A 13558-nucleotide genomic window follows, 5' to 3' on the forward strand; every position below is an offset into this window, starting at 1 on the left:
ATTGGAGTTAAAATTAACGTAGATATATGACCGAACCTAACCAACCCTACCTAACTTAACCTAACCTATCTTTATAGGTTAGGTTAGGTTAGGTAGCCGAAAAAGTTAGGTTAGGTTAGGTTAGGTAGGTTAGGTAGTCGAAAAACAATTATTTCATGAAAACTTGGCTTACTAGGCAAATCGGGCCCTGCATAGTAGGCTGAGAAGTGCGTTCTGGCTACTAGGTACGACATATATATATATATATATATATATATATATATATATATATATATATATATATATATATATATATATATATATATATATATATATATATATATATATATATATATAAAACGCTGAACTGTAATGTCAATCCTGACCTTAAAAGTTTCATTGAAGATTGTAACAAAACCCATGAGCACCACACCAGAAACAGATACCTTTCTGGGGGGAGCCTCGTCGGCTCCCCGGAGCTTTACCAGGCTGATATGCTAATGTCAGACTTTGGCATCAGTCATGTGTATGGAGTTCTAGGGCCTACTGGGGACCACGGACAGAACCTGGCCCCCCTCAGAGAGGCAAGGGGAGCAATGGCCTGTAGAAACCCCCGTGTGGTTGGAAGCATTCTCTGTCTGCCATCGACCGGGTCAAGCATCCAGAAAGGTAAGCATTCCCAAACAAACCCCTATTCTGGTGAAAATTGCTACCTAAAGCCGAACTAGTGGATAGAACTCCCCAACAGAAAACAAGGAAACTAGTATGACGTCGCCGCTGTCGGCGCAGCTCCCCCTTCCCCCAACCGGGGAAGGGGGAACCCCAGACCTCTCACACTGGCTATTCACCCACCAGTACTTCAGCTGATGCTGAAGGCACCGGTTGTGTGCTCCGGCTCCATAGGTTGTTTCAGCGCTGTACCTAGAGTGTGGTGTCTGTCTTCTAGGTGGTGCGTGAGCCGGGAGTGAGTCTCCAGTACTCGGGCTGCATGCGCCTAGGGTTCCCTTCCCTAGGTGCCCTGTAAGTACTGCCCTTGGGGCTTGGGGCCACCTTCCACAAGTTCCTTGGGTCCTGCCCCTGCTAGGCCGTTTCCTGCTTGGTTTTCGGCCGCTCTTTGTGTGCTCGGGTGTTCTGTCTCCCTTGTTCGCCTTAGGGTAAGGGGCAGTTTTGCACTGGTGGGGCGCAGGGTACTGTGCAGCTTGTCTTTACCAATCATGGCGGCCGGCTCTGTTCTGCTTGGGTACGCTGTCCTCTTGCAGGGTTTTCTTTTTCTTTTTGTTTATCTACCTGGTGGGGGGTTTGCCTTCGTTCTTGCCCCTTGTGTCCCTTGTGTTCTGAGTTTTTCTGGTGGTACCCCCTGCTAGGTCCCCGTGAGTGTACACTTCCCGAGGGTTCAGCTCTTCGAAAGTTGCTTGGTAGCTTTGGGCGCCGGTTAGCAGTACCCTGGCTGGGATTACCTGAGCGCGAGTCCTCTTATAGTAAACGCTCGGGACCCTGGGAAACCCTTGGGGGCGCGCGGGTCCGATGGATGTGACCCCAGAGTCCTCCCTCGATTCCAGCGAGTTTGAGGGTTGCTGTCACCCTTTATCTCTGGGTGACTCTCTGTTTTGCCTCCGTCTGCTGCCTGTGAGGTCGGTGACACCTTCGACCACGAGTCCTGCAAGTTTTGTTGCTCGTTGTGGCTCGGTTACCCAGGTGTGCTGAGTAAGCGGGTGCGGGCAGCAGAGGCGTTGCACTTTGAGCCTTAGTGGTGGCAACGCTCTCGTTTGTTTGCTCCCTGGGAGCCCCGGGGCTGCCCCGTTTTGGTTCGTGTTGGGACTTGGGGGTGTTGGTTGCTTTGGTTCCTTCCATGCCCCCTTGTCTTTTCCCTGGATTCCCCCTTCCTGCCTGCATCCGGTTCATTACCGTCTGTAGGTTCGGGGCGGGGTTTGATGGTTTTGAGACTCGGTCAGTCTTTGAGGAATTCCCCTTCCGGGGTAGTGACGGGGCCTTTTGAGCCTGTTCCTCCAGCCGTGTTATAAGAGTCTGCTTGTGGGCTCCCTTCCTTAGTGTTTTTGCGGCTGCCCCAGTTTTCTGGTACGGCCGGGGCTTTGGGGGGACGGCTCGGCCCCGGGGCCTGTCGTGTAGGTTCCCGGGGCTAGGGAGGGGCTGACTTGAGGGGCCTTGGCCCCGTAGGACCCTGTGGGGGTTTTTCTCCCCCTCTAGGCGGGGCTTGTGGTTAAGCAGAGTGGGGTTTTTCTTCCCCACTCGCCGTACGTGTTGTTGGGCGCTGGCTCCTCCCCGGGCTCGGTTCCTTGGCCTTTGAGTCGGTTGGTTCCGTCCTGTGGGTGGATGCTTCTCCCCCCTTTTTTGGGACGGTGTCTTCATCATGTTTCCCCGTTCTTGGGGTTCTACATGACGTCTGGTCTCGGGTGCGCCTGTGCCTTTGTGTGCCTTTGGGACTAGTGTTGGCTTCTGTGTTCTCGAGGGTTCGGGAAGGTTTTCGCTACTTCCCGCATTATTGAAACGTCTGTCGGCTCCTCGTCGGGACCGCTGTTTTGGGCTACTTATAGCCCGGTTGGGCTACTTGTGGCCCGGTTGAGCTACTTGTAGCCCTGTTGGGCTACTTGTGGCCTGGTTGAGCTGCTCGTGGCCCGGTTGGTTTCCCTTTTGGGCTCTGTCTTCGCTTCGTTGGCCGGTTTTGCTGTTCCTGCTTCTTCTTTTGGCGGCTTTTCTGGTGCAGTAGTCCTGGTTGGCGCCTTCCCGCAGAGCGGGTTGTGCGGTTCGGCCAGCGTGTCATGCGCCGTGGAGTTTGTTTTGGTTTGGGCAGTGTGTTTTAGTGCTGGTGTTTTGCGCCCATTTTTCTCAGGTGCTTCGCCTCTCGCTCTTCTCCCTTGCTCCGGTATGTGCCCCTTCGCTCCGGGGGTGTCCTGGTTTCCAGCTGTGGAGAGGACACCGAGGTTTTCCCTATATCATGGGTGTGGGCCGCCTCCTTCGCCTCTACCCTGCTCTCCTGCATGTCCGGCTCTGGCTTCTTCACCTGGCGGTGCTCCCAGGATCTTCTGGGCACTGTTGGGTCGTGTCACGTTCGTGCCTCCATTCGACAGGTGAGTTTCTGAAGTCTGGCGTCTTTTGGCCGGGCGCTGGATGCAGAGATGTTTATATACCTGTCTTTATTTAGGTATATTTCTGTACGACTGAGACCGTTCGCACACCAGTGACTGTCCCTTTTTTCAACCCTTCCAGTCCCACTCATGTGCATGTCCAACCCATGCTAGAGTCATTCAGGGGACCTACCTTTTTTCGTGTTACAAAGTGTGTGGGTTGTGGTGCTGGTTATGTACTCACCTAGTAGGGCTCTCCTGGTTGTGCTTGCAGGGTTTGAGCTCTGGCTCTTGGGTCCCGCCTATATGGAAGTACTTGCGGGATAGTACCAGTGGAGTGCAGTAGTGCTATAGGCATAATCGGGGAACACTGTATAACCATCAGAGGTCTGTGGTTGTTACACGACCTACTTGCGAGCATACGCATATTGCCGGTACGTTTGAGGCACACTAGTCTGTTTTCGAATGGAAGTTCCAGCCCATCCTGGTTGTGGGGGGTATGTGGGCCTGCGGGCCTCTCCAAGCAGCTGCCTGGTGGGCCACCCTCTGGCCGGTCTAGCCTAGCCTCGGGTCGGGCTTGGGGTGTAAATGTACTCCCAGAACCCCATCCAGCAGGTGTCGAGCGGGGTTCTCCACCATCGGTCGCCTGGTGTGCAGGTTCCTGTGCCTGCTGGGTTCTGTCGTGTCTCCGTTGGCCCTGTCTGGGGTTTACCTGCTCCGTTCTCTGCCTTTGCAGAAGCGAGTTGCAATTTACATGTTGCATGTTGTGGTGGTGCCTGTTGCTGCTGCACGTGTGCATTGGTAACGTGTTTCGCGGTGGCGTGTCCTTGTTCCTGTGTCCAGTTGTGGCGTGCCACTTTGCTGCGGTTTTGTGCCTAGGGTTTGCGTATGGGGGCTTGCTTGTTGTTTTTCATGGTCTTCGGGTCCCTGGCTTGGCCCTCTCACGTGCGTTGGGTTTTTCTGTCCCTGCCTGCTTGTCCACCCATGGTTGTTTCCTGGGGTTTGTGTTTCAGCTCTTTCGTCCTGCCTCTCCCCAGTCGTTTTCCTGGCATCTCCTTCGGTCGGTTTTGCCTGCACTTGCTGCTGTGGGGGTGGGGGGGGGGGTTGGTTTCCACTGCTTCCTTTCCTTGTGCGTTCCCTTGTTTCTTCCTCTGCCGCAGGGGTGTTCTGCGTGCGTTCCTTGGCTTCTTGGGCGTTCTTTCACCCTGTGTCCTGTGGTGCGCTTATTTGTCTCGGTCTGTTGCAGTTGTTCGTACCCCTTGGTTCGGGTACTGTTTCTGGAGGCAACCCTTCAGCTTTCTTCGGTTTCCTGGCTTACCCTGCCGGTTGGCTTTTCGGGGTCTTGCGATGTCTCGCGTTGGACCCGTCGCTTCTGAACTTCTGGCGGGCTTGCTTGCTTTGGGGAGTTTTACTGTTCGGCAGACGTTCCATCTCCTTGTGCCGCCTGGGTTTCGGTGGTAGCGCCGGAGATCTTCCCGCGGCTCCGCCTTTTCCTGGGCTCAGAGGGGCCTTGTCGGGGCTGCTTACGTTCTGCCTCGCGGTTTCTCCTCCGGTTGGCGGTCGGGTGGCTTCGTGGTAGGTGTCCCACCTGCGTACTTCTTCTTGGCGGCAGTATGGGGTATTTTGGCGGTTCTTCCTTTTCCTCCTGTCCCTTCTTAGGTGGCTGCAGTTGTTAGCGTTGGCTTGGTTTTCTGGTGGGGGTTGGGGGCCGTCGTCTTGCCACATACTACCACCTCTTTTTGTGCGGCGTTGGCGGAGCCGCTTCGGCTTGCTTTCGGTCTTGGTGTTGCTTCTGCACCGTTAGTAAGCTGTCTCGTGCGTTGTTTCACCTCCGGCCTGTTCGTGCGCCGCTTGCACCATCCTGGTCTCTGGTCAGCGTGCTCTGTCTTCTCCTCGGTTGTTAGTGCCCCTTCGGTTCCGGTTGTTTTTTCGTCGGCTCTTTTTCCTTTTGGCGTTTGCCTCTAGGGGTCGGGTCGCTGAGTTTCTTGCTCCTTCGGTTTTAGTGTTTTGGTTGTTCGGTGGCAACAGTCTCCATCTTTTCTGGCACGGGGTGGGGCTGCTGCGTTCTGAAGGGGTCCTTGGTTTGTTGGTGCTTGGTCGGTCGGGCTGGGGGTGTGTCGTGTTTTGTGTTCAGTGGCGGCCCTCCACTGTTATTTGCGTGCCACGGCGTCTGTGTCCGGGGCGCGTTTTGCGTTGAGCTGGTTCTGTTCTCCCTGGTTCGTGGGTGACAGTGTCCCGGGTTGTCAGCCATGTTCTTGCGGCTAACCTGCCTATGTTCTTCCCCCATGCCTGTGGCTTTCGTGGCTTCGCTGCTCTCGCTGCCGTCTGAGCGACATGTCCTTGCTGTCAATCGGGCATAGATCTTTGGTGTTCATACTGGGGCCTTGCTGCTCGTTGTTCTCGTGTTGTTCCCGGGCCCTTTCGGGGCTGTGGCGCCTTGGGTTGGCGTTTGCTGCCAGTTGTCTTGCTTCCGTGGGGGGTGTGTGGTGTCTGCCTCCCGGTTCCGTCCCTTTGACCTTCCTCTGTGGGTAGTTAGCTCTGGGGAGCCGACGGGGCTCCCCCCAGAAAACCAGCATTGAATGTAATGAAACGCCATTTTCTGGGTGAGACCTGGAGGCTCCCGGCAACCCTCCCTCCCTCCGGTCGGCGGTTTTTCTCGTGTTTTGACATCCACCCTCAGAACTGATGGGTGGATAGCCGGCGTGGGAGGTCTGGGGCTCCCCGGGGAGGGGGGTGCTGTGCAGACAGCGGCGCGGTGACGTATGACGTCATACTAGTTTGCTTGTTTTCTGTTGAAGAGTTCTATTCACCAGTTCGGCTTTAGGTAGCAATTTTAACCAGAATAGGGGTTTGTTTGGGAATGCTTACCTTTCTGGATGCTTGACCCGGTCGATGGCAGACAGAGAATGCTTCCAACCACACGGGGGTTTCTACAGGCCATTGCTCCCCTTGCCTCTCTGAGGGGGGCCAGGTTCTGGCCGTGGTCCCCAGTAGGCCCTAGAACTCCATACACATGACTGATGCCAAAGTCTGACATTAGCATATCAGCCTGGTAAAGCTCCGGGGAGCCTCCGGGTCACACCCAGAAAATGGCGTTTCATTACATTCAACGCTGGGTTTTTTTATATTCAAAGAGTACGACTTAATCAAACTAGAAATGCTCTACAAATCAAGGGATTCAGAATGTGGAATGACCTTCCCAATCATGTTAAAGACTGTATACCTCTCTCAACCAGTTTAAGATAGAAACTAAGCACTACCTAATTAACTCCCTGTAACCTACCTTACCCCTATAATGTCAACCCATGTCTGCTATTTTTAAACAATGCTGTTTGTCGACCAAATTGTATTTTTTGTGGTTTTTCTGCCATGTTTCCCGATTTTTTATTTTTTTTATTTTCTCAACACATTTTTATACTATAATCTCAATTAGTATTAAGTTTTAGTCTTTAGTGTTTTTCCTGCTTGAAACGCTTTGCGTAATAGTGGCTTTAGGCATTGTATGTCCTAGGTCTATCTATAAATTCATCAATATTTGTACCACACCCTGTATGTATGTACTTTACCTGAATAAACATATGAATTATGAATTTGAATTTGAATTTGAAAGAAAAAATGATAAAAGATAATAAAAGGGGAACATGGTAGAAAATAGCCAATATACAAGTTGGTCAACAAACAGCATTTTTTTTTAAATAATAGCAAGTCATGGGTTGACATTTAGAAGTAAGGTAGGTTACATGGAGTTAATTAGGTAGTACTTAGTTTTCATCTTAAACTGGTCGAGAGAGGTACAAGTAGTAGTCACTCAATGATCTAAGATCAGTAAGCAAACACTTCGATAATGTTTGTGCCTTGATTGAAACTATTGACAACAAATTCTCTTTTATTATACTAACTGAAATGTGGTTAAAAGAGGATACTACTCAACTCTTTAACATGCCAACTCTCAACAACTCTTTAACACTCAGCAATTCACAATTGTCGACCAATTCAGAGAGGTGGTGGTACTTCTCTTTACTACCACCATAAACTAACATACTTAAAAATAATTAGAACTAGAGACTACTGTTGGGAGTATATCTTTGCCAGTTTCAGAGTCAAGGGTGCTGAGTCTATCCTGATTGTGGGAGCAGTCTATAGAATTCCTAACACTGAAGTGTCCGAATTCAACTCTAATCTTAGAAATCTAATATTAGATAACAGACTGAACAAAAACCATCTAATCATCGCAGGGGACTTTAATATTGACCTCTGCGAGCCTGAAAACCCTACTGTTGCCAGCTTCTTCAACTGTATGAATTCCTGCTTCCTCATACCCTTAATCACTAGACCTACTAAAATCACTGATAGTATTGCCACGGCTCTTGATCACATCTGGACCAACATAACCTCTTCACTTACTTCAGGGATAATCATCGATAGCACTACAGACCATTACCCCACATTTCTCCTAACATTAACAAACCACCTCTAGAGACAAGGGAGATAAGCTTTAGGATGAACAATGAAACTTCTATAGGCAATTTTATAGCTGCTGCTGCTAATGTCAACTGGGATTCCGAATTAGGTAACATAGGGGACACAAACCTAGCAGTGCAATCTTTTCTTCAAAAAACTCTTAGCCTTTATAACACCCATTGTCCAATGCTAACGAAACAAGTCACAACTAAGAGGCTAAACAATCCTTGGCTTACAAAGAGGATACTTAAATCCATTATTAAAATACCTGACCTTGAGAAGAAGTATAGGTTAGGAATCGTCTCCAAAGAATTTTCAAAGAATTTCTCATCATTGCTATCTAAAATAATTATGAGAGCCAAAATTAAATACTACGAAGATAAATTTACCCACACAAAAGGCAATATTAAGAAAACATGGAGCACAATTTCACAAATATTGGGATCAAAGAAGATTTTAAATAACAAACCAATACTCCTGTCAAATAATGATGGTCTGCTTTCAGCCTCTGACACTGCTTTAGAGTTCAATAGGTTCTTCTCTTCCATTGGGTCATCTCTTGCAAATGGTATTCCATTTTCCAGTACTAATGTTCAGGACTATCTTACAGGTAACTATCCACAGTCTGTGTACCTAATGCCTACTAATTCCACTGATGTTACTGACATAATCCTTTCCTTTAAAACCAAGTCTATTGCCCTTGAGGAGATACCAACTTTTATTTACAAAAAGACTTCTAGATTTTTAGGTTTTGCCATTGCATTGCTCTTCAATAAGTCACATGAACTCCAAACCTTTGCAGATATTAAAAAAAAAAAAACGAGAGTAACCCCTGTCCACAAATGTGGTGATCCCACTGATGTTAACAACTTCAGATCTATATCAATTCTGCCAAACTTGGCTAAAATATTTGAAAAACTTATCTACAAGCAACTTTACTCTTATCTAGCCAAACACAATATACTTAGCTCTTGTCAATATGACTTCAGACCCCAAAAAACACTAACGATGCACTTATTTGTATGATTAACTTGATACATGCAGCTCTTGATAAAAATGAGTTCCCTGTTGGGTTATTTGTGGACCTACATAAGGTTTTGACACTGTCAACCATCAAAACCTTCTTCTTAAATTACATCATTATGGAGTCAGAGGTCACTCCCTGCAATACCTTAAGTCTTACCTTACTGACAGGCTCCAGTATGTTTCTGTAAATAATTCCATTTCTCCCACCCTACCCATCAACATTGATGTTCCTCAGGGCAGCATACTTGGCCCTCTCCTCTTTCTCATCTACATTAATGACCTTCCAAATGTCTCCCAACATCTCAAACCAATTCTATTTGCTGACGACACGACCTTCATTTACTCCAGTCCTGACCCCCTTGCTCTAAATGTCACAGTGAATACTGAGCTAAATAAAGTCCATCACTGGCTAACTGCCAACAAACTCACCCTCAATATTGACAAAACTTTTTATATTTTGTTTGGCAATAAATCCTCAAATCAACAAAATCTCAGGTTTAACAATACCCAAATTTGTAACAAAGTAGATTGCAAATTCCTTGGCGTTCTCATTTACCGCAGCTGAATTTCCAGGGACACATTCTAAATATATCAAAAAAAGTTTCAAAAACTGTTGGTATTCTTTCTAAGATCAGATATTATGTTCCTCGCCCTGCCCTGGTGACACTATTACTCTCTCATCTATCCTTGTCTCAACTATGGTATTTGTGCTTGGGTTTCTACAACCCAAAAATCATTTACGTCCTCTAATTACTCTACACAAAGCTGCTATTAGGACAATATCTAACTCTGGCCCCAGACATCACTCGGTACCCATATATATGAATGAAAACTCACACCCCAGAAGTGACTCGAACCCATACTCCCAGAAGCAACGCAACTGGTAACTACAGGGCGCCTTAATCCGCTTGACCATCACGGCCGTCAAAAGGAAGTGATAGCCGAGGCTATTTGAGCCACTTCCCCGACGGCAACTCGGATGGTAATCTTGGGCATAGCATTTCACCAAATCACCTCATTCTTTGGGGCACACGTGAGGAACACAAATGCGAACAAGCCTGAATGGTCCCCAGGACTATATGCGAATGAAAACTCACACCCCAGAAGTGACTCGAACCCATACTCCCAGAAGCAACGCAACTGGTAACTACAGGGCGCCTTAATCCGCTTGACCATCACGGCCGTCAAAAGGAAGTGATAGCCGAGGCTATTTGAGCCACTTCCCCGACGGCAACTCGGATGGTAATCTTGGGCATAGCATTTCCCCAAATCACCTCATTCTTTGGGGCACACGTGAGGAACACAAATGCGAACAAGCCTGAATGGTCCCCAGGACTATATGCGAATGAAAACTCACACCCCAGAAGTGACTCGAACCCATACTCCCAGAAGCAATGCAACTGGTAACTACAGGGCGCCTTAATCCGCTTGACCATCACGGCCGTCAAAAGGAAGTGATAGCCGAGGCTATTTGAGCCACTTCCCCGACGGCAACTCGGATGGTAATCTTGGGCATAGCATTTCACCAAATCACCTCATTCTTTGGGGCACACGTGAGGAACACAAATGCGAACAAGCCTGAATGGTCCCCAGGACTATATGCGAATGAAAACTCACACCCCAGAAGTGACTCGAACCCATACTCCCAGAAGCAACGCAACTGGTAACTACAGGGCGCCTTAATCCGCTTGACCATCACGGCCATCAAAAGGAAGTGATAGCCGAGGCTATTTGAGCCACTTCCCCGACGGCAACTCGGATGGTAATCTTGGGCATAGCATTTCACCAAATCACCTCATTCTTTGGGGCACACGTGAGGAACACAAATGCGAACAAGCCTGAATGGTCCCCAGGACTATATGCGAATGAAAACTCACACCCCAGAAGTGACTCGAACCCATACTCCCAGAAGCAACGCAACTGGTAACTACAGGGCGCCTTAATCCGCTTGACCATCACGGCCGTCAAAAGGAAGTGATAGCCGAGGCTATTTGAGCCACTTCCCCGACGGCAACTCGGATGGTAATCTTGGGCATAGCATTTCACCAAATCACCTCATTCTTTGGGGCACACGTGAGGAACACAAATGCGAACAAGCCTGAATGGTCCCCAGGACTATATGCGAATGAAAACTCACACCCCAGAAGTGACTCGAACCCATACTCCCAGAAGCAACGCAACTGGTAACTACAGGGCGCCTTAATCCGCTTGACCATCACGGCCGTCAAAAGGAAGTGATAGCCGAGGCTATTTGAGCCACTTCCCCGACGGCAACTCGGATGGTAATCTTGGGCATAGCATTTCACCAAATCACCTCATTCTTTGGGGCACACGTGAGGAACACAAATGCGAACAAGCCTGAATGGTCCCCAGGACTATATGCGAATGAAAACTCACACCCCAGAAGTGACTCGAACCCATACTCCCAGAAGCAACGCAACTGGTAACTACAGGGCGCCTTAATCCGCTTGACCATCACGGCCGTCAAAAGGAAGTGATAGCCGAGGCTATTTGAGCCACTTCCCCGACGGCAACTCGGATGGTAATCTTGGGCATAGCATTTCACCAAATCACCTCATTCTTTGGGGCACACGTGAGGAACACAAATGCGAACAAGCCTGAATGGTCCCCAGGACTATATGCGAATGAAAACTCACACCCCAGAAGTGACTCGAACCCATACTCCCAGAAGCAACGCAACTGGTAACTACAGGGCGCCTTAATCCGCTTGACCATCACGGCCGTCAAAAGGAAGTGATAGCCGAGGCTATTTGAGCCACTTCCCCGACGGCAACTCGGATGGTAATCTTGGGCATAGCATTTCACCAAATCACCTCATTCTTTGGGGCACACGTGAGGAACACAAATGCGAACAAGCCTGAATGGTCCCCAGGACTATATGCGAATGAAAACTCACACCCCAGAAGTGACTCGAACCCATACTCCCAGAAGCAACGCAACTGGTAACTACAGGGCGCCTTAATCCGCTTGACCATCACGGCCGTCAAAAGGAAGTGATAGCCGAGGCTATTTGAGCCACTTCCCCGACGGCAACTCGGATGGTAATCTTGGGCATAGCATTTCACCAAATCACCTCATTCTTTGGGGCACACGTGAGGAACACAAATGCGAACAAGCCTGAATGGTCCCCAGGACTATATGCGAATGAAAACTCACACCCCAGAAGTGACTCGAACCCATACTCCCAGAAGCAACGCAACTGGTAACTACAGGGCGCCTTAATCCGCTTGACCATCACGGCCGTCAAAAGGAAGTGATAGCCGAGGCTATTTGAGCCACTTCCCCGACGGCAACTCGGATGGTAATCTTGGGCATAGCATTTCACCAAATCACCTCATTCTTTGGGGCACACGTGAGGAACACAAATGCGAACAAGCCTGAATGGTCCCCAGGACTATATGCGACTATATCTTGCCGTCGGGGAAGTGGCTCAAATAGCCTCGGCTATCACTTCCTTTTGACGGCCGTGATGGTCAAGCGGATTAAGGCGCCCTGTAGTTACCAGTTGCGTTGCTTCTGGGAGTATGGGTTCGAGTCACTTCTGGGGTGTGAGTTTTCATTCGCATATAGTCCTGGGGACCATTCAGGCTTGTTCGCATTTGTGTTCCTCACGTGTGCCCCAAAGAATGAGGTGATTTGGTGAAATGCTATGCCCTAGATTACCATCCGAGTTGCCGTCGGGGAAGTGGCTCAAATAGCCTCGGCTATCACTTCCTTTTGACGGCCGTGATGGTCAAGCGGATTAAGGCGCCCTGTAGTTACCAGTTGCATTGCTTCTGGGAGTATGGGTTCGAGTCACTTCTGGGGTGTGAGTTTTCATTCGCATATAGTCCTGGGGACCATTCAGGCTTGTTCGCATTTGTGTTCCTCACGTGTGCCCCAAAGAATGAGGTGATTTGGTGAAATGCTATGCCCAAGATTACCATCCTAGTTGCCGTCGGGGAAGTGGCTCCAATAGCCTCGGCTATCACTTCCTTTTGACGGCCGTGATGGTCAAGCGGATTAAGGCGCCCTGTAGTTACCAGTTGCGTTGCTTCTGGGAGTATGGGTTCGAGTCACTTCTGGGGTGTGAGTTTTCATTCGCATATAGTCCTGGGGACCATTCAGGCTTGTTCGCATATATATAATATATATATATATATATATATATATATATATATATATATATATATATATATATATATATATATATATATATATATATATATATATATATATATATGTTTCATTGAATATGACCGCATATTCTGTATTTATTATTTTCTGGTTTAGGGCTTCTATCCCTCTAACTATTTTCTTAGCATCAGGGCTTAATTGAAATAGGAGTTCTCCAAAACTCATTTTCGTACTTTTAAGGTGAAGAAAAGAAGTGATTTACTATAGAGTGTATTACACTTATTTGTATAATTTGCACGACGTTTCGAACCTCCATGGTTCATTCTCAAGTGAACAGATCTTACAATACTAGTTGATTTTATACCCGCATTAGGTCAGGTGATAATACAATGAAGGTGAAAACATGGGGGGATACATAAGGGATAAACATAGGGGCTGCAGAAGGCTTATTGGCCCATACGAGGCATCTCCTATCTAAACACAAAGATTAATCCAGTGTAATTGGCCTGTTATGTTGGACATTGTCTTCTGTGTTGGACTTCCAACATAGAAGACAATGTCCAACATAGCAGCAGAATGTCCAAATTCTAGCAGAATTGTTAAAATTATAACAAATACATAGCAAGAAAAAAATGAGATGAGAGAGATTAGTAAGTATATTAAAGCACATTGGTATATTAAAGCTCTGATTGATTACATTGACAGCTTGATTGGTAATTTAAACAAGAATAATAGACACCATACAGCAGATTAACAGCACATATAAGAAGACAGCAATGATCACAATGGTAAAGATGTTCGGATTGGGTACATAAAGATTGGGAGATTGGGTAGCAATAGATACAGTGCAATTTTAAAGCAAAAGGTAAAAA

Source organism: Procambarus clarkii, chromosome 16 (genome assembly GCF_040958095.1).
Source record: "Procambarus clarkii isolate CNS0578487 chromosome 16, FALCON_Pclarkii_2.0, whole genome shotgun sequence".
NCBI classification, from domain to species: Eukaryota; Metazoa; Arthropoda; class Malacostraca; order Decapoda; family Cambaridae; genus Procambarus; species Procambarus clarkii.